The following is a 23295-nucleotide window of genomic DNA, read 5'->3' as shown; positions in this document are numbered from 1 at the left end:
ATAGGAAACACAGGGAGTACGGGCTTAGGCTTCACATAAAGGAGTCTGCATTTTTGTGCTGGCAACTGGCTTAGGGTACTGTACAACTTGTATCTCTGGCTGAATCTGGTTGTAGTCAATCTAAATAATTATTTAAATAGTTTTAAATTTACGTTTCCTGGGCATACTTTGGTAGATACTGTGGATTTGTCTTGTAAATTACTTCTTTGGAAAAGCCTGAAGACAAACAAATTACAATCCTCAGACTCTCTTCAATTAACGTTATGGATATAAATTAGGTTCCACTACTTGGATACCCTCAGATGAGATTGGAAAAATAGAAACTATTGCTGTTGGCAGACCAGGTCATGAGGCCATGTTGGTTAAGACAGTTCTGGTGACTAGAATAAGTGCTCTAGGGTCCATTCACCAGTTGTGCGAGTTGATATGTAGTTGTGACAGCAGTAACTGTGGAAGCAACAGTGGCTGACAGAATTCTGTATGCTTGGTTCACAACTATGATGTACTGCTCTTATAAATCCTTTCACACGCGTAAACCTCCTTATTGAACTCCTTTCTGCATGAAGTTAGAGTGATTTAGGTTTCCTGTATTAAACTCTGATTTTAGTAGTCAGCTGCTATTTTCTGATTATACTTGCCTCTTCCCTAATTTCTGTGGGAATGATAAAAGTGCTCTTTTCTTCCTCTTCCCTGATTCACTTGATTAAAAAATATACACCTTTTTGGAGACCCTGGCTTTTAAGGTTATATCACAGCTCTCCTTCCAACCAAAGTATAACTGTTTCACCTTGGTCAATAATTCCTCTATGCCTCCCCTTGTGGCAGATAATTGTCAGGACCATTTTGAAGTCCATAATAACTCCAGTGCAAGAAGTTTTATACATTTTTTTAGAAATACTCTGCACATACAAGGCACATTGGTACACACAATCCAATAAATTGCAACCCCACAAAATGCAGAGCAGAAAAGAATGGACATAGGTTAAGAACACATTAGAGCAGAGTGTGAGGCAGTATACTAATATCGCAGATAGAAAATGCAGTCAATACTGAATAACAAGCAGCTCTATTAAAAAGCTGGAAGCACAGAAGCAGCAGACAGTCCCTAGTGAGAAGTGAGAAAGAAGGTAACAGCGAGAACCAGGTAACCTTGTTCTTTGGAAAGCTAAGAGACAAAGGACCAGAATAAATATCTTACCAAACATCAGCTGGCCTCATTATCTAAAAGAGAACCCATTTAAACAGCCAGCATGGGAACAGCTACGGGCATTCTTTGTTGCTATACTCATATACTTGGAAAGCTTTTTTCCCAATAGATAACAACAATCAATAATGTGTTAAGATACATATGTGCTCTTAGTTGAAACTACTTGTAATAGAATATATAATTCTATATCTATAAATATGTATATTCAATCTCTTCCATTATTCTCTGTAAGAGCTTTAGGACTAAGATATGTAGGAAAATTTTTAATTTAATAATGATTTACTTTAAACTAAACTATAGTAGAATATATTTAAACTCAGAGGACAGAATATTAAACTCTGCATTATGTTATATGGCAATGTAAAGCAACAAATATTAACCCTATCAATTACCAGGAGTGGGAGAAATCTATTCTTATTCTTCAATATATGGAGTTGAAAATGCAAACTCAATAAAAAGATGACAACCTCCAAATACCATCAACCTGTATTGAATTTTTTCTTATCAATAAAGTGACTCATCCTATTTCCCAAAATCAGATTGCCATTCCTATGCCACATTCAACTTTTCTTTTTTCTGTCACCAACAATATAATTAATTTATTTTTTATTTGTTTATTCAATAAATATTTATCAAGCACAGACCTTTATCAACAACTATGCCAGAAGATAGTAATGTAGTGGAAACTAGAACAGAAAACATCTGACGTCCCTGCTCTGACGTATGGCTAGCAGGCCTTGACATATCGTTAATAAAAAAGATACGAACCAACCCAACCCCATCCCCCAAAAACTGACCTTTGCCAATGAGTGAAATTTTGCCAATGTAGTAGGAATCCTAATAGCTCCTAGGTCTATGGAACTTGCTTGAAAATGCAATCAATAGCTAATTAATATTATATTGAGGTCAGAAACAGAGCACTCTGACCACTTTAAAACAAGAAATAAATTTCTATTACCTTGTTAATAAACACAAAGTATTTACCAATTATAAAGCTTAACAGCTATCTCTATACTATATGCAATATTAGTAGGAGTGCGATTTTCCTATTTGCCTCATTAGTAACTCTAATCACCATGACTCAGAGACTACAGTTCCTAAAAACAGAAGCTGGTAATGAAAAGGGTATTGTTCAAGAAGAACACATTTTATCTTGGTCACTATGTCCCACAGCAAAATGCTAAAGGTTGGAAAGTTCCCACAGCCAGAGCATGTTACTGCTCTTGCAAAGTCAACTAGAAAAATCAAATAAATTAAAATCCCAGAGAAAAGAGAACATTTCTCAGGTGAGCTTACAATAACCTATGGGCATTTACCAATTCTGAGAGTGGGCTAAGGATCAGTTGTGGTTTAAGAAGAAAGTTTTTCCTATAAGTAAAAGAAAACCAAAAGACTTTATAGGGACTGTGGATCTGGAATAATAAATTTCATGCTTGGGGAGCCTAAAATGCACTGCCTATTTCTCCCAAAGTTTTGATAAGTTTTGGAGCTGTGTTGGAGGCCTAAGAGCAAGAAAGCTTCTAAAGATCATAGTAAATCTCATACAGTCTCACAGTACACATGAAACAGGAATACTGGAGTGAGAGCTTTCCTCATTCACATGCCAGCCTCCCCTCCAGACATCTGCCATATTTTGAAGCTGCATTGGGCTGGACTTTGGAGCTCTGGCATGGGAAAATCAGAAATACACTCTTCTGAATACACTCAAGAATATAGGCACAAGCACTTTAAAAGCACTTAATCAAAAGTCGGGGAGGTTCCTTAAAGAATGTGAGAAAAAATAAGTAAATTGATTCTTATTAATACTACAATTCTTTTTAAATCCAGTTCAGTCCTCTCTTGGCTTAAAGTGATCAACTCCTAAGTCTTAAATGCCTAGCATAGGAACGTGAGACACCACTCTGGTGGATAATAAGGTTATTTTGAGCATCTTGAGCCTTTAATTCTTTTCTTTTTTAATCCTCACCCAAGGGTATTTTTCCATTGATTTTTAGAGAGAGAGGAAGAGAGGGAAAGACAGAGAGAAATATCGATGTGACATATCGATTGGTTGCCCCCTGTATGCATACCAACCAGGGCCAAGGCCCGAGCCAGGCCTGGGAGGAGCCTGCAACCAAAGTAGATGGCCTAGATGGTACTCAAACCTGGGCCCCTTCGGTCCACAGGCTGATGCTCTATCCACTGAGCCAAACCGGCAAGGGCAAGCCTTTTAATTTTTTAATATACAATGCCTGTGCTATAATTAAAAATTATTAGATATGTCAATAAACAAGAAAACATGATCAAAAATGAAAATAAAAATAGGCAATTCTAGTAGATTCACTTATAATCCACACTGAGAACTTTAAAATAATTAATTAATATATATTTAAAAAATAAACTCAACTTCTAGTTTCCAATCTTGCATGTAAGAAGCTTGAAAGCCATTATTCCCATTCACACAACAATAAAAAAGCAGGATGAAGTGAAAATCGACAACCCTTCCTGTTTGACCTAAGGAAGGGTGTGGGGACTTGGAAGCATTTGTAAAGATCAGAACTCAGGGACAGAGGCTTCTTAAAGGCAAGAAACCTAATCAAAGAACCACAGAATATTTCCCCTGCAACCACACATTTTCACATCAATAGAACTCCTAAAAACTAAAAGGGGAGGACAACTGAAGAACTGCACACCTCAGACCTTACATAAGTCTCTAGGGAACACCTAGAACAGCAAGGGAGATTGAAAAAGAAAAGAGGAAGAAGAAGACACAGATCGAGCACCAGAATCTGACTCATATATAATAAAGATATTGGAATTATCAGACCAGTAATTTTTAAAAGTTATAATTAATATGCTAAGGGCTTTAAAGAAAAGAGAGGGAAGCATGCAAGATAGATAATGTGATGAGAGATATAAACTTTAAGAAAGAATTAAAAGGAAACGCTAGAAATCAAAAACACTATAACAAGATTGAAGAATGCCTTTGGCAGTTTCATCACAGACTGGACACAACTGAAGAGAGAAACATGAGTTTTTACAAGTGTCAACAGAAACTTCCAAAATGGAAATCAAAGTGGAAAAAAAATTTAAAGATAGAACAGAATACCTAAGATTTATGGAACAATTATAAAATCTGAAACATATACATAAAAGAATCACTAGAAGAAGAAGAAAAAGAGAAAGGAAAAGAAGAAATATTTTAAGTAATAATGACTGAAAAGTTCAGAAAATTAATGATAAACACCAACTACAGATTCAGGAAGCTCATACGATATTAAATAGAATAAATAAGTACCCAAAGACCTACACCTAGGCATGTCATACTTAGACTGGGGTTAGGTGGGGGAGGTGAAGAGACAAAAAGAATAAAAAGCCAGAGAAGAGAAAAATAGTTAAAGCAGAAATCATTAGAGCTGAAAATAAGAAATAAATGATAAATCAACAAAATCAAAAACTGGTTCTTTGAAAAGATAAATAAGTGTAATAAGCATCTAACCAGGCTAACAAAGGAAACAAAAAGAGGACCCCCCAATTACTAATATCAGGAATGAAAGAGGGGCTATCACTAAACATCATATGGACATTAAAGGGATACTAAAAGCTGCTATGAACAAGTGTATAAACAAACAACTCAGTTTGATGAAATGGTAAATTCCTTAAAAGACACAATATGCCAAAAACCACACAAGAAAAAAACAAGCTATCTGAACAGGCATATATCTATTAAACAAATTGAATAAATAATTCATAGCCTTCCAAAACAGAGACACCATGTCCAGATGGGTTCACTGGTGAATTTAACCAAACATTTAAGGAAGAAATTATACCAGTTTTCTACAATTGTTTCCAAAAAAATAAAAATAAAAAGATGCAGAAAAAATACTTCCTAATACGCTTTATGAGGCCAGCATTACCCTAATACCAAAACCAGGCAGACATTATAAGAAAATTACAAACCAATGTATCTTAAGAACATAGGTACAAAGATCCTCAACAAAATATTAGCAAATTGAGCCCAACAATGTATAAAGGAATTATACACCACAACCAAATGTGATTTATCTCAGGTATGCAAGTCTAGTTCAACATTTGAAAATCAATTAATGTAATCCATCACATCAACAGGCTAGAGAAGAAAAAGCTCATGACCATAATAATAGCTACAAAGCATTTGACAAAGTCTAACAGTCATTCATGATTAAAAATTCTCTGTAAACTAGGAATACAAAACTTCCTTAACTAGATAAAGAATATCCACAAAAATCCTACAGCTAACATCATACTTAATAGTGAGAAACTTTAAGCTTTCCCACTGAGATACAGAACAAGGCAAGAATGTTTCCTCTCACAACTCCTTTTCAATATTGTACTGGAAGTACTCATCAATGTTTTAAGATAAGATGAGAAATAAAAGATATAAAAAATGAAAAGGAAAAAATAAAACTGTATTTGTTCACAGATGATCATCTATGTATAAAATTCAAAAGAATCAACAAAAAAGTCCTGGAACTAATAAATTACTATAGTAATGCTGCAGGATACAAGTTTAATATGCAAAGGCCAATTACAATCCTATATACTAGTATTGAACAAGTAGAATTTGAAATTAAAAACATGACACTATATACTTTAACACTTATAATAATGAAAGATATAGGTATAAATCTAGCACTTCTATAAGGAAACTTCTATAAGGAAAACTAAAAAATTCCAGTGAAAGAATCCAAAAAACTATGTAAATAGAGAGATATCCCATGTTCATAGATAGGAAGATTCAATATTGTTAAGATTTCAGTTTTATAATCTATAAATCACTGTAATTCAAATCAAAATCCCACCTAGTTATTTTGTATGTATTGACAAACTAATTTTAAAGTTTATATGGGAAGACAAAAAAAAAAAGACTAGCCAATATAATGTTGAAGAAGAGCAAAGAATGAAACAATTACTTTTTTATCCTAATATATAAAAATTAACTCAAAATAGATTTTTAAAAAATCTAAATATAAGACCTGAAACAATAAACTACATAGAAGAAAACACAGATACTAAACATATGGACCTTGGTCCTCGAGAGAATTTTATGAATCTGACCCCAAAGGCAAGGGGAGTAAGGCAAAAGGAAATGAGTGGGACTATATCAAACTAAAAAGCTCCTGCACGGCAAAGAAACAGCCAACAACAACAACAAAACAGGCAACAAACTCATGCAACTCAACACCAAACTAATAAGTAATCCATTTAAAAATGTTCAGAGGACCTGAACAGATAAGAAGGCATACAAATGGACAACAGATAGATGAAAACATGGTCAACTTCATTAGCTATTAGGGAAATGCAAATCAAAACTATAATGAGATATCACTTCACACCTATTAGAATGACTATTATCAAGAGGACAAGTAGTAAGTGTTGGAGAGGTTGTGGAGAAAAAGGAACCCTCATTTGCTGATGGTGGAAATGTAAACAGGTACAACCACTATGGAGAACAGTCTGCAAGCTCCTCGAATTATTAAGAGTAGAGTTACCATATGACCTAGCAACTCCTCTTCTGAGTATCCACCAAAATAAAACTTGAAAAGATTTCTTAGCAAAGATATATGCACCCCTATGTCCAATGCAGCATTATTCATGGTGGACAGGACATTAAAACAACCAATGCGTCCTTTGATAGATGATTGGATTAAGAAGAAAGGGACGTTTGTGATAGTGTCAACAATAAAAATATGGTTTATTTTTAAAAAGAAAATTATAGCCCAAACCAGTTTGGCTCAGTGGATAGAGCGTCGGCCTGCAGACTGAAAGGTCCCGGGTTCGATTCTGGTCAACCTGGGTTGCGGGCACATCCCCAGTGGGAGATGTGCAGGAGGCAGCTGATCGATGTTTCTCTCTCATCGATGTTTCTAACTCTCTCTATCTCTCTCCCTTCCTCTCTGTAAAAAATCAATAAAAATATATTTTAAAAAAAAATTATAAGAAAATTTGTAAAAACAAAAGGATGCTGTACATATATACAAGGGAATACTACTCAGGCATAGGGGGAGATGAAATATTGCCCTTTGCAACAACATGGATGGACCTTGAGAATATCATGCTAAGTTAAATAAGTCAAAAAGAGAAAGTTAAGAACCATATGATTTCACTCATGTAGAATATAAAACTAAAAGCAACAAATAAACAAACAAGGAAAACAAACAGCCCTGGCTGGCTAGCTCAGTTGGCTACAGCATTGTTCTGATGCACCAGGGATTTGATCCCTGTCAGGGCACATACAAGAATCAACCAATGAATGCTTGGATAGGTGGAACAAACAAATCTTTGTTTCTCTCTATCTTAAGTCAATAAAAATTGAGGTGGGGGAAAGAAAAACAAACCACGTCTTATAGACTCAGACAACAGTGTGGTGTATAGTAAAAGGTAAAGAGGGTCAAATGTATGGTTATATGGTGATAGAAGATTTGACTTTGTGTGGTGGCACACAATGTAATCTATAATAATAAAAGTGTAATATGCAAATAAACCAAATGACTGAACATCAGAACGACCATCCCAACGACCTTCTGGACAACCACGCTATGATACCCACTGGCACCAGGCCAGCCAAGGTAGGTGCAATGGGATTGGTAAGGACCCGGCCATTGCCCCATGATCACAGACCTGTGGGCTGCGGCAGGTAGGCAGGGCCTCCCTCTGTGGGGGTGATCCATCGCAGAGCCCCAGCCAGGTGGGCAGGGCCTACCTCTTTGGGGCGATCCGTCATGGTGCCCCTCAATAGATCACCCCAAAGAGGGAGGCCCAGTCTACCCGTCCAGCAGTGCTGCGGCGGGTGGCTGGGCCTCCCTCTGCAGGGGCAATCCATCGCTGAACCCCAGCTGGGTGGGACAATTGATCGTGGGGCTCCCAGACTATAAGAGGGCACAGGCAGAGCTGAGGGACACACACACACACACCCTGCACAAATTTCGTGCACGAGGCCTCTAGTATACAAATAATGTATCATAGAATTGTACCTTGAAAACTATATAATTTTATTAACTAATGTAGCCCCTATAAATTTCATTTAAAAATACTGTAATTAATCAATTATTTATTTCAAAAAAGGAACCAAGAACTCAACAATAAGAAAACAACTCAATTTTTAAAATAGTCAGCAAGCTAAATACCTCTCCAAAGAACTAACATATGCAATGTATACAATGGCAAAGATGCTAGCCCTCTTTAATAATTAGGCAAATACAATGTAAAACTAAATTAAGTACAATTACATGCTTATTAGTATGGCTAAAATCCATAAAACTGACAATATCAAATGCAGGCTAAGAGGTACAGCAGAAACAACTTTCATTCTGTACTGATAGAATGTTACATCTACTTTGGAAGATAGTTTGACAGTTTCTTACAAAGCTAAGCATAGTCTTAGCTCTTGCCCATTTCTTATTGGGTTTATATGCCTTCTTATTACTGTGCTTTAAATGTTCTTTATATTATGCTCTCTCTCTCTCTCTCTTTATGAACTTACGTGTATATAAATGTAGGATAAATATTGGAGATGTAGTGGCTAGGTCAAAGAATCTAGTTCTTAAACTTTTGATAGATATTGGTTAATTACCATGTATAGAAACTTACCATTGTATAATTCCCTTAACAATGCAGGGAAGTAAAATATCAAGTTATACAATTTAAGTTATTTTTCAAATATTATAGGTATCTTATTTTATATAGATGTGCTCCTAAAAGTCTGGATGCAGACTTTATCTGGAATAGAACTTCTTCCACATTATTCATTACAATACAGCTAAATATCACTGAAATAAAGATCACTGTAGTGAGGTACAAGAAAGTTCTCAAGAGAAATTTTCTAATGCAAAACAAAAATTATTACTGCCTTAGCAAAATTCTAGTATCAAATTTTCAAAAATAAAATTACATATATACTAGTACATAGTCCATAGACAGAGAAAACAGTGTGGTGATGGCCAGAGGGGGAAGGGCAGGGTCTGGGTGAAGGTGGGTAAAGGAGGGAGGAGAATGGGGGACATCTGTAATAGTGTCAACAACAGATAAATAAATAAATTATAAGTGAACTTGTAACAAAAATATAATATATGAATATATTGTATTCAACTTACCTGACTATCATTATAAACACACTAGAGGCCTGGCGCACAAAATTTGTGCACAGGTAGGGTTGCTAGGCCTGGCCAGCAGTCAGGGCTCATCGGGGCCTTCTGGTTACCAATCAGAGCCTCCCTTCCCCGGCTGCTGGCTGCCGGCTGGGGCCTTCCTTCATTCCATGCCGCCCCCTGGTGGTCCGCACATATCATAGCAAGCTATTGGTCTCTTGGTTGAACTCCCGTGGGGACAATTTGTATATTGGGCTTTTATATATATAGATTATTTGGAAAAACTTCTTGTTCAGAATACTGCTAAAGGTATAATGCATCACTATTTAAAAGTAATAACATATATGAATGCCAAAGGTAAATTTTATGGTAGCATAAAACAGACCAATTTGACAGTGTTCTTCAAAATATAACTCTTTAATGGGTACAGTTTCAGTTGGAATGATAAAAATGTTCCAGATATAGATAATGGTGGTGCTTGCACAATATGAATGTACTTAATACCACTGAATTGTACATTAAAAAATAATTAAAATGATAAGTTTTATATTATATATATTTTATCACAATAAAAATATGATAAAATATATAACTCTTGCATTGATTCAATATTCAAAATTTCAATATATCTCTGAAGCTTTAAATTATTTCATATCATACAAAAGCTTTTCATCTTACTAAAATGAAAAAGACACACCCTAGCTGATTTGGCTCAGTGGATAGAGCCTCAGCCTGTGGACTGAAGGGTCCCAGGTTCTCTTCCAGCCAAGGGCACATGCCTGGGTTGCAGGCTCAATCCCCAGTGAGAGGCATGCAGGAGGCAGCTGGTCAGTGATTCTCTCTCATCATTGATGTTTCTATCATTCTCTCCCTCTCCCTTCCTCTCTGAAATCAATAAAATATATTTTTTAAAAAATGAAAAAGACACTTCTTTCCCTAAGCTGTTCTTGCAACCCTTACTTTTAACTATATATTATATCAATGTACTTATTTCATATTTCATCAGATAATATAGCTATTGTTTAAATTCTTAAAGGTATTAAAGAAGCAATGAATAACCATATAAAGTGATTATCCCACTACCTACACCCCTAACAAATCGATTTTGAAACTAGGGATTTTCACATGTGGATTGTTAAATAAACACTTTTTAAAAGCCATCTTGTTTGCACTTTCTTAAAGAAATTATTCAGTTGTTGGTTTGTAAATTCCTAAAGTATTTACAAAGCAGACTTATCATTTTCAAAAGAAAAGTTCACTATATGAAATCATCATGGCTCTGACTAAATAAAGATTTATAAAGGCATTACAGATTGTATTTACTGCAATTATATTGAAAGTTATTTTTCACAGAAAACAAACAGAAGGTACTATATCCTCCAACAGTATAACATTAAGTTTTTATCAAGAAATAATTGCATTTTGTGTAGCTTCATTTATCAGTGCTAAAGGTTACAATGTCCAAATAAAAGAGTAATGATAATAATTTGCATCTGTAGTCTTTAAGTCTCAAAGACTTTTTATATGTATTGCCTCTTTTGATAAAGTCAATCTTGTGACACAATGTCAGTGGGTTATATTCAGATATTTTACAGATAACTGAGGTTCAAAGAATTCCAATTGAACATCTGTGGTCTCAAACTAAAAGACACTATCTCTTCTTAGCAATGGTGACAGGCAGCCTTTATCTCAAGTTCGTCACTGTTTACAACCTGAATGTTAGCAATAAAGAAGGCTGAAAGAAAAAGTGTGTGTGACTGTGGAATTCCATCATTACCAGTGAAGGAAACCTTAAAGAACAGATCGTATTAGTGACCACTGACATACATCTATATATATAAAAGCCAAGCGACCAGAATGACAGAACAACCGGAATGACTGGTCACTATGACGTGCACTGCAGAGGCCAACCAGCCTGATCGGGGCCCTGATTGGTGCCCCCAACCTCCCACAACCCCTCCCCCAGCTGGCCGTGGCCCCTCCCCCTGGCAGGCCCCAACCACAATCAGCCCCCCCACCCTGTTGGGGGTGGGGCCATCCAGCTAACTGCCTGTGGCCCCTCTCCCCCTGCTGGCCTGGCCAAGATCAGCTACCATCAGGGAGGGCTGGCTGGATCTCACTCGTGCACAAATTTGTGCACCGGACCTCTAGTTTTACATAATGATAAAGAGTTGCAAAGTCCTCTACAATTGACCTACCACATCAATAAACACTACTGAGTTTGATCCTTATAACACACTTGTAATGTTGCATTAAGACAGATGTTAACATACCCACATATTTGTGAGATGGAGAAACCAAAGTGAGGAAAAGCCAGGAAACTTCCCAAAGCTCATACTGTCAAGTGTGTGGTAGAGCTGAGTTTGGATATAGTGCTCATGGTGCCCAGGTTTTCTCAGCCCAACTACTGAATTATTTTACTGCATTAATATGGAAGATTAATAAAAAATAGAGTGGATTTTATTACCAACATTATCTAATAGTTCTGCTATGTAATGATGGTATCTCATCTTTAATGAATATTTTCCAATGTGAATAGTTTTTAATTTTCACTTCTAGAAAATGCACTTTGATTTTTTTTAAAAAAAGCATTCCCAAATAGTTCTGCTTGTTTTGAGATATTCAGCAGAATTCAAAAAAAATAAAAAATCCTTCATTTTCACTGCAGACATCTGTAAAGCCTAAGCTCTCAAGCCAGCTAGAGAGTAAAGAAACTTGGTATTCCCCCACACACACACTTTTTTTTTTTTACAAAGGATAAAAATAAAGAGTTTTCTCCTGAGAAAAGTGAGCTGAAATAACTCCAGCCAAAAGGAATGCTATTAAAAAGGTAAGATGTGTGCAACAAAATTCTGAGGTGCCATTCTATATAACTAGAGATCAAATTGCCTCCTCAGTAATTACATAAATCATGTTTATGGGAAGCAGCTTTTTACTAAATGAATAAATCATAGCTGCTAAGTGCCGAGTATACCCATGTTCCATGTACAGGTCCTGGGGTCCCTGTTGGAATCTTCTTTTGAACCACTCACTCCAGCCTCAGGCTGCCAAGTATTTTTATGTCTTCAATAAACTAAACCGAGCCACACTATTATTACTGAATTGCAAACTATTAGAAGCAGAATGTAGCTGTTGGTGTATTACCATGGGAAATAAAAACTTATTATGTTCATTTTCTATGTAACCTAGACAGTTGCATTTGCAAGCAGTCAGTGTATGCAAGAGCTGATTCAGATCTGGAGAAGCTGCAGAGGAGGACTCATCATGATTTCTAAACCTGCTTTGGATTCCTAAGCTACCTGCCCCTGAATTTGCTGTGCAGGAATTAAATAATCAAAGCCACTTTCCAGGCTGCAATGATATCTACTTCAATCACTTAAAATAATTTTGTCCTTTAATGCGCACATAAGTGAGCCCTATTTAAAAACAATAATTATAATGAATAAAGCAAAGCAATGGAGGATGGGCAAGAGCAGTATAAATGGATTGCAACAATGGATTTCACGCTATAGGCATTCCATCACCAAGGAGACCATAAAAGGAATACAGTTTCCAAAGAAACATTGATTTGAAAACATTTTGCTAAAAAGAAGGAAAAAAATTGTTTTTCCCAACGTAGTACCTATTAAACAAATAGTATGATTATTAGCTAATATCTCTACACCCATTAAGTGGATGCCAGAGGTAGACATAAAGGCCACACGAGGATTAGAGCAATCATCCACTTAATTACTGAAGTTTCTCCTAGTCAAAGAGCTAAGCATAGCTAAGCAAAGGCTATGTCAAAGCCATAGCTAAGTAATCCAATGTGACACAAGATTCCCAAGTTTTGTAAAGTGTTATTTGGGGCCTTCCTGAAAATTTATCTTACTCTCTAGTGAGAGAATAAAATTCATCTTTTTATTAATTATTTTTTAAAGAGCATTAATCTTCCCCTAATATATATTTTATATGATAATAATACTTTACGCTAGTTAATTTTTCTACTGCTTCCATGACCAAATTTTTCTAGTTCAAAAAGGACATTAACTCCATGCAATAAAGCTTTATTTTTTCCAAATATAAAAGAGTTTTATTCAAGCGTACTGACCCTATTATTAGAACAATCTGAATCTATCACTTTTACAATATTAGATTTTCTCCAAAGATCTTGTTCAAACTGACTATCCAAAAGTCAACAAATGTAAAGGAATAGGGAACCTCACTTCCCATTTATTAGGAGGATAAACAATATTCTAAAAAGGAAACAGACAAGCACAAATGGAAAATTGAGTATCTAATCCATATCAAAAGAATGCTGCCATTTTCTCCTCTGGCTCATGCTTTATATAGAGACTACACTATAGAGATATCTTTAAATGATTTAAGAATGGCAATTCTTTCCTCAATTCTGCAGACAGAATAATAATCCCTGGAAACCTAGAATATGGGAAAACAGAATTAAGACTGAGGATGGAATTAATATTGCTATTCAGGTAACCATGCAATAGTATGATTATCCTGGATTGTCCAACTGGGCCCAATGTTATATGTGGAGAAAAAGGAAACCTCGTGCACTGCTGGTGGGAATGCAGACTGGTGCAGCCACTGTGGAGAACAGTATGGAGTTTCCTCAAAAAACTAAAAATGGAACTCCCATTTGACCCAGTGATCCCACTACTAGGAATATATCCCAAGAAACTAGAAACACCCATCAGAAAAGATATATGCACCCCTATGTTCATAGCAGGTGCCATAGCTAAGATATGGAAACAGCCTAAGTGCCCATTAGCAGATGAGTGGATTAAAAAACTGTGGTACATCTACACAATGGAATACTACACTGCTGTAAAAAAAAGAAGTAATTCTTATCATTTGCAACAGCATGGATGGAACTGGAGAGCATTATGCTAAGCGAAATAAGCCAGTTGGAGAAAGATAAATATCACATGATCTCACTCATTTGTGGGATATAATGAACAACATAAACTGATGAACAAAAACAGATCCAGAGACAGAGAAGCACCGATCAGGATGTCAAACCTCAGAGGGAAGGCAGGGGAGGGTGGGGTTAAGGGGGGGAGATCAACCAAAGGACTTGTATGCACGCATATAAGCCTAACCAATGGACACAGACACCAGGAGAGTGAGGGCATGAGTTGGGTGGGGGGGAGGCAATGGGAAGGATAAGGACACATATATAACACCTTAATTAATAAAGAAAAAATAAAATTAAAATAAAAGTAAAGAAGGAGGCAGAAGAGTTGGTCACCGATACAATATAGAAGGACTGGACCTGACATTGCCAGCTTTAAGCATAGAGCAAAAGGGCCATAATTCAAGGAATGCAGACGCCTCTACAAAGCTGCTTAAAGCAAGGAAATGGACTCCCCCTGGAGCCTCCATAAAGAAACACACAGCCGTGCCTACAGCTTGGTTGTATCCCAGGGAGAGCCATGTGAGACTTCTAATCGACAAAACTGTAAGATGATAAATTTGTGTTGTTTTAAGTCACTCTATTTGAGTAATCGCTTACAGTAGCAAATAGGAATCTAAAACACCATCAGCCAAATTAAGATACTTTGAACATTTCCTTTTCTAAACTGCTAAAGCATTTTAAAATTTATACCAAAAAAAAATAGCTATGTTATTCTGTCCAGTATTGTTTTCTTATTGTTTCATGCACATTCTAAATGGTTTGGAAGTTTAACAAGAACTGAACACAATTTACTAAACTGTTTTTATTTTTTCAATCCTCACCCAATCATGTTGGCATTTATTATTATTATTATTGATTTGAGAGAGGGGGGATGGGGAGGGGAAGGAGGAGAGAGAGGGAGGAAGGGAAGTAGGGAGAGAGAGAGGGAGGGAGAGAGAGAGAGAGAGATGTGAGAGAGAAACATAGATCGGTTTCCTCCCGCATACATCCTGATGAGTACGGAACCTCATAACCAAGGTATGTGCCTTGGCTGGGAATCGCATCCACAGCCTTTTGGTGTGCAGGACGGTGCTCCAGCCAACTAAGCCATTCAGCCATGGCACCTAAACTTTTTTATTCTCTATTCATTTAAAACAGTGTTGGACATGTACTGAATGCTCAAAATGCTTACTGATGGTCTGAATTATTAAACTCAATCGAGAAGTTGCTCAAAAAATTAAAAATAAAACTACAGTATGATCCAGCAATCACACCTTTGGATATATAACTAAAAGAATTGATATTAGGAACTGTAAGATCTACCTGCACTCCTATGTTCATAACAGCATTATTCACAATAGCCAAGACATGGAAGCAACCTAAATGTCCATCAATGGTTGAATATATTTTTAATGTCATATATACAGATAATGTAGTTTTATTTAGCCTTTAAAAGAAGGAAATTCTGCCACTTACAACATGGATAAACCTAAAGGACATCATGTTAAGTGAAGTTGTCAATCACAGAAGGACAAATACTGCATAATTCCACTTCTATGAAAAATTGAAAATAGTCAAACTCAGAAGCAGAGAGTAGATGGTGGTTGTCAGAGGCTGGGGCAGTGGAGGGTAACAGGGAGTATTAGTCATAGGACAGAAATTTTCATTATACAAGATGAGTAAGTCCTAGAGATCTGCTGTACAACATATAGAGCCTCTAGTTAACAATACTGTATTGTATACTTAAAAATTTGCTATGAGGGGAAATCTTAAGTTAAATGTTCTTATACAAAATGATGACGATGATGATGATGATGATGATGATGATGATGATAAAAATGGCCGGGAAAACCTTTCAGAGGTGACGTTATGTTTATGACATCAATTACAGTGATAGTTTCACAAGTATATGCTTATCTCTAAACTCATCAACTTGTATACATTAAATATGTACAGTTCTTTGTATGTCAATCATATCTCAATAAAGTAATTTTTCAAAACCTAACCTGACTGTGTGAATCTAAAGTGGTTCACTGGTATGATTAGATCCAAATATCTATTGACTTTGTCCAAAATTACTGATGTAACTCATAGATTCTGAGGACTATAACGGGAATGGTTAAATGAGAATCTTAAGTCCAGAAACTTAAAGAGATGGATACCTTTTCACAAGCAAATGTAAAGTTGAACAAGGGAAGCTGATCACTTTATAACCAAAAACAGGGGTGGGGAACCTTTTGTCTGCCAAGGGCCATTGGGATGTTTATAACATCATTCACAAGCCATACAAAATTATCAACTTAAAATTAGCTTGCTATAACCAATGGACATAAGACACTGGGTGATAGGGGAGGCTAGGGGACTGTCTAGGGCGGGGGGATAAAATGGATACATATGTAATACCCTTTGTAATACTTTAAGCAATAAAAAAAAATAAAATAAAAAATAAAAATAAATAAATAAAATTAGCTTGCTATATTTGGTCAAACATTTCATGAACTCACTCCCAATGCGTTGGCAGGGCCAGACCAAATGATTTCGTGGGCCTTAGAAGATAAACACCCCTACCCTACAAGTTAAACTTTCCTTCCTTACTTGGCTCTCTTCCTCCTGTGTTATTCTGAATGTTGTTATAGATACTTGTCCATACCAAAAAGTTTATATGATTATTTATAATAATTTAGTCATAGTCATCAAAAAGTAGAACCAACCCAAATGTCCATCAGCTGGATAAACAGTTGTGGTATAAACATACAATGGGCTATTTTTGAGCATTTTTTAAAAATACAGATACATGCCACAATATGGAAGAATCTAAAAATCATTATGCCAAGTGAAAGCATAATACCATATTTAAAAAGCTACATATCATGATTGATTTATATGATATGCTGAAAAGGGCAAAACTATAGGAATACAAAATTGTAAGTAGTTGCCATGAGCCAGGAATGTGATAAGGGAATTGACTAGAAAAGGGGGAATGAAATCTTTTGTGCTGATAAAAATATCCTGTGTCTTGATTTGTGGTGGTAGTTGTGTGGCTGTCAGTTTTCACCAAACTTTAATATGTAATCTAGGTGAATTTTCCCTCATGCAAATTATACCTCAATAATATTGATTTCAATGAATGGTACAAATTTTGAAGGGAAGGAGGTCAAATTATTTTATACTATCTGGTTTCTTAGAACTTCTCCACCATTTAATGCCTCTTCACCTTTGCACTAAGTCTCTAAAGGACACACCTCCTAAGTTACCTCTCTCCCATATGGTGCCTTTCACGACTTCACCACTGGTCCTACATATCTTCCTAGTTCCTTTACTTTTATTTCCATTTAGCCCATGCTCTGATCAGACCTTGCTGATTATGTCCCTATCCTGAGAGGGACCCTCTTCTTCAGATAGTTTGTTCTGCAATGCTGGGAACTCACTGTTCTTTTCATTCTTCTATGCAATTCCCCACCAGATTCCACTCCAGATGGGGCTCCAAGATGAATCATATGGTGCTCATTCATTTTCAAACTTACATAAAAATTCAGGTATGTAAAATTCACTCTCTCTTATTCTGTAAATTATATGCAATGTTATTTGGTCTTTCTGGCTTAAATGGTTTGGGTAATGTAAAAAGATACAGATTATCCTAACTGATGTCTAATTTTATAGCAAATCTTGGATAGGTTATTCTTCATGTTATCTGTTCTTGAGAATTTGTTGGAACTTCCTTTTTGTCAGTTTTACATATGTTCTTGACAAGAATATGAATTGCCTTTTTTATCGGTTACAAGGGCAAGCTTATTGTGGATAAAATCTTGAGCTTCTAAATTTGATTATGGCTTAATAAACAGTTTCTGATAGAAGTGTGTTAAAATAATACATTAAGAATATAGTTTTTTCAAATATAATATGAGTTTCCAAAATAAAATAACTTATTTGAAGTAACTTTGTAACTATTGATGCTATACATATTTATTATTTTAACCATGGAAACAAAATAAAATATATGGAAATACTTGGCATATAAATACCAATTAAAATTGTCCTGAAGAAAATTCATGTTGGATAATAAGATTTGTGTGACTTAGAGCATTACTTATTAGTTGAAAAGACTGCCTTAAAACCTTTACTTAAAAATAGGGAAAACAGCCTAGCTGGCATGGCTCACTGGCTGAGCATCAACCTATGAACCAGGAGATCACAGTTTGGTTCTGCATTCAGGACACATGCGGGCTCAATCCACAGGCATGCCGGAGGCAGCTGATCAATGATTCTCTCACATCATTGATGTTTCCATCTCTCTCCCTCTCCCATTCTCTCTCAAAATCAATAAAAACATATTTTTAAAATAAACAGTGAAAACATCATAGCCTTGATATCTCTGAGTTACCAGAATATTTTATCTTGATGTCAATTCAACTAGAATGAGTACTGTTCCTGGGACATTCCTGGATATGTAATTTTAGCTCTAATTCTCCCAACAAAATATTATTTGATTTCAATAAATCTAAAATAAGCTTTTGGTACAAGATATAAAACTCCAAGACATAAGAATGTCAAAGCAATGTTGCTAGCATTTGATAGAATCCCAGGGAAATTGAACTTTGAGGTGTTTTTTTTATTTTGATCATCAGATTTTACCCATACAAACAGGGGAGCTGGCAATGAAAGACTGTCAGGAAACAATTGTAAGAATATATATTTTAAAGGTCATTGTTTTCATTGTCTCTCTGTGATAAAGAATATGGCATTAAGACACAGGGATTACAAGCAGGCCTTTCAGGGTCACTGCAAGATATAATTGGCTACCATGACATAAGGGGAGAGCTCCTAGTGATTTCCATGAGCTCATTTTTCACTAACTGAATCAGGAAAACTGAGAATGCCCATTATTTGAGCAGATGTATGCAAACATCAGGGGAGGTAGGAAGGGTACCAGTGTGTTAGGCTGATTCTATCTTTCTTCTACTAAACTCCTGAGTACAATATATTTTTAAAATCACAGAATCTACCAAACTGTAAGATGATTCTGGAACATCATATTTAGGAGATATTCAGAAAATAGCTTCATAGGGTAATGATTACAGCTTTTCTCACTGAGATAACAGGAGATTTAACTATTCTTGCTGATTGAAGGTTAACTTAATTTACGAGGCCAACGCCTTACCACTTTTAAATAATAAAAGTAGGAAGGAAGCCAAGGTTTGGCTGAGAACTCAACTACCTTATCAGGGAATACTACGTTATATGTAGTTAGAAGACCAAACATGGAAGTTGGAGGCAGGTGAAATTTTGGAGTTCTATTAAGTCACTTACATACTGAGATATAGATGATATACATACAAAAAATGTATATATATATAAATTATATATAAAAATTCTCAACTACATTCTTTAAGAACAAGGATCATGGATTAATTATTTTTATATCTGCCTTAATTCCTCCCCCCCCCAGGTGATTTCATCCATTCCCATAACTTTAAATGTCAATGTATATTATGCCAAAGAATGTATATTGAAATTTAAATGCATGAATTCCAAATTTGTATCTCTAGGCTGGACCATTCTGTTGAGCTCCATGCTAGTGTATCTATGTACCTGACCTGGATTATTTAATAAGAATCTTAAAACTAACGTGTTCAAAACAGAATTCTTAATATTTTCCCATGAAAACCTGCTCCACACAGCATTTTCCATTCCTGTTTATGAAACCAAAACCCAATTATTGAAGCCCCAGATACAGATGTTGTCCTCATTCTGCCTTTTCTTTTGTATCACCACCCACTAATTCAGTTCATTAGCAACTTCTATTGGCTCTACCCCCAAATTATTACCCTTATCTAGCCACTGTTTTCCATGGTCACTACCACTTTTACCCAAGCACCATGATTTCTTGCCTCTTTTATTACACCATAATTTATCTCCCAGCTTTCACCTTTAACCTGCTACAACCTATTCCAAGCATTTATTTAAAATATGAACCAAACAATGTCATTGCACTGCCTTCTCATTACATAGAGAGAGAAAAATACCAAGTCACCAACTTCATCCACAAGTCCCCACATAATATAGCCTTGACTGACTCTCCAGAGTCTACATCAGCAAGTAAGGCCAAAGAGGTGGGGCTGCCAGCACAGATTGGTGGAGAAGTCAACAGTTTGTAAAACTGTTGAAAGGTGTTCAGTGATAGAGCATGTGCTTAGGGAGAGTAACGCCCCCTACGCATTCTGAGCTAAATATCTAAGACTGTGATTTTTATCTACAACATAATCAATGTGAGAGAAAAGAAAATTCTAAGAGGGTATTAATGAAAAAAATCTAAGCAGCCCAAATTACAATTCTTCTCTAGCAGAGAGTATAGGATCCTGAGGGAACAAACTTGGAATTGAACATCTATCCTGGGAACCCACAGCAACAGCATACACCCAACATTCCTTCATCCCAGTGTGTTATCCCCAATTTTGATCATTCCATCCTAAAACTGACTTTCTACAAGGATCTTGTGATATGACCTGCCTTGACAGTTCATTTCTTTGTAATGACCCCTTTAGCTTTATAAATCGGTTGGTATTACATCGAAAGTTCACTGAGGCATTATCTTGGGAGCTCTTGCTAATATCAGCTGGAAATCCTATGGCTCTTAGCCAAATTCTTTAGACACTTTAGTATCTGAACCATATTGAGTGTGGCCTAAAACAAGTTTAAACCAAATCCCAACCAATAGTGGAAGGTTTTAGGATGTGGTTCCAATACACATTTATCTGCTGTTGGTATGTTGCCTCTCAGAAGTTTCAATGGTGGTTTGAGTTTCTCAGGGGCTGCATTGTGTAGTGCTCTACGATATCACTGATGAGCCACGTACAAGAGCATAAGACATAGCAAACATCCTTCTTAAAACACAGAGCATATTAGTCTGCTAGGGCTTCCATAACAAAATACAACAGACTGGGTAGCTTAAACAGAAACTTATTTTCTCATAGTGCTGGAGGCTAGAAGTCCAAAATCAAGATGCCAGCAGGACTGATTTGCAGAGAGGCCTCTCTTTTTGGTTTGAAGACAGCAACCTTTACATTGTACCTTCACATGGCCTCTTCTCTGTGCATGTCCAGAGACAGAGAGAATCTCTAATGTCTCTTCTTCTAAGGACACCAGTCCTATCGGATTAGAGTCCCACCTTTACAACCTAATTTAGACTTATTATCTCCCTAAAGTTCCTATTTCTAAAGGCAGTTATGTTGGGGATTAGAGACTTTAACATAGAATTTAGGGACACAATTCAGTCCATAAAAAAGGAATTTGCAATAGTAATGGAAGAGTCTTAATAGAAATGTCCAGTTAACACCAAATAAGCCAACACAGCAAACTATGGATTAAAAATGGTGTCACACTTCAGTATTAGGGGACATGGAACTGATCTGAACTATGTAGATAGCATGGTAAATTTAGATAATGCCAGTCAGAACAAAACATCATAATTTCAGCTTAAAATAAAAGAATGTGCCATATTTTTTTAATATATGTTATTGATTTTTTACAGAGAGTAAGGGAGAGGGATAGAGAGTTAGAAACATTGATCAGAGAGAAACATCAATCAGCTGCTTCCTGCACAACCCCTACTGGGGATGCACCCGCAACCAAGGTACATGCCCTTGACCAGAATGGAACCTGGGACCCTTCAATCCGCAGGCCGATGGTCTATCCACTGAGCCAAACCAGTTAGGGCATATTTTTAATTGCTAAAATTAATGCTGATCATAAATTAGGTATAAATTTAAGTACAGGAGATGCCGAGTTCTGGGGTTTTTATTCTCTTCTGAGAGAAGGAAGCCATTTAATGCACTGTATGTGTAATTTACTAAAGAGTATTCCAACCTCTTACTAATTAAAGAGTGAATCAGAATGTGTTTAAGTGCACAAATATCTCATAAATCAACACATTACATAAACAAATAAATAACACTTATGTCCTGAATTGGGCATGTTAAATGTTGACGAAGTTCAAATTTGCTGCAATACATATAGTGTAACCTGAACTCCATTTCAAATAACTTGAACAAGGGAAGCTAGCTGGCATTTTTTTTTCTTTGTTGGTTGTGTGTATAACGCAACTGTTCAACTATACTGATAATAGTAACCAAAACTATCTCATCAAGTTTATGAAAGCACTAGAGCTTTGCCAAGCTAAATCTCTTTAATTGGAGTCAAAGAACTGTTTCTTTAACACTAAGAATTGCCCACCTAGATTTTGTAACCTAATTTGTTAGCTAATAAGAATAGTATGTCACAGTAAATGAAATTTATTTGAAAATTAAAGCAGCAAATGTAACTGAGCTTTCTTTCCTAGAGAGGGTTACTTTGAAAATCAGGAAGGACACTAAGGAAACCATGGATTAAAAAGCAGGTAGTTTAGGTTTCAATACAATTTCCAGAATATATATTCTTGCATGATAAATGATGAGACCAATACATAAAATTAGTGATAATTGAAGAGGTTGATTACTTATGTAATCCCATCTTCACTCCCAGGTTAATGCTATAGCTAAAAGCTGATATTTCTTAAAGTGACTACTAAAATAAAATAACCCAGGCATCAGATAAGAATTTGGGACTGATGAAGGTATGGGATATTTACTTATAAAATAGAATATTAATAGTTACAAAAAATATACTAAGGCAATCATTTTCAGTTGGAAACTTCTTGAGGTTTCCTGGAGTATTTTGTAAGTAAAATTAGGCCTTAAGAGCCTAGGAAATTATGAACCTTTTCACATATTAATTTATATGAGGATGAACACATTTCTGAATCTAGGGCTAGGCTCTTTTCCTGTCTCTGGATTATAGTGTCAACTTTTCCTCACAGCAGAGCATTTCAACAGCCACTGTCAACAAATTCTGAGGTCTCTTATGGAGCAAACACTGCTCTGGGTATTGACACTAACAGCCTCGTAGCAGAAATAGGCAATAAATAAGTTTTTAAAAGCAAGCAAAATAAATCCATATACTGATTCATGTAATGAAAAAATAAAAGAGTAAGAGTTCAAGAATAATGGGGTATGAGTATCCTATATAATAAAAGCCTAATATGCTAAGTGTCC

Source organism: Myotis daubentonii, chromosome 8 (genome assembly GCF_963259705.1).
Source record: "Myotis daubentonii chromosome 8, mMyoDau2.1, whole genome shotgun sequence".
NCBI classification, from domain to species: Eukaryota; Metazoa; Chordata; class Mammalia; order Chiroptera; family Vespertilionidae; genus Myotis; species Myotis daubentonii.
Note: the sequence above shows the minus strand (reverse complement) of the source record.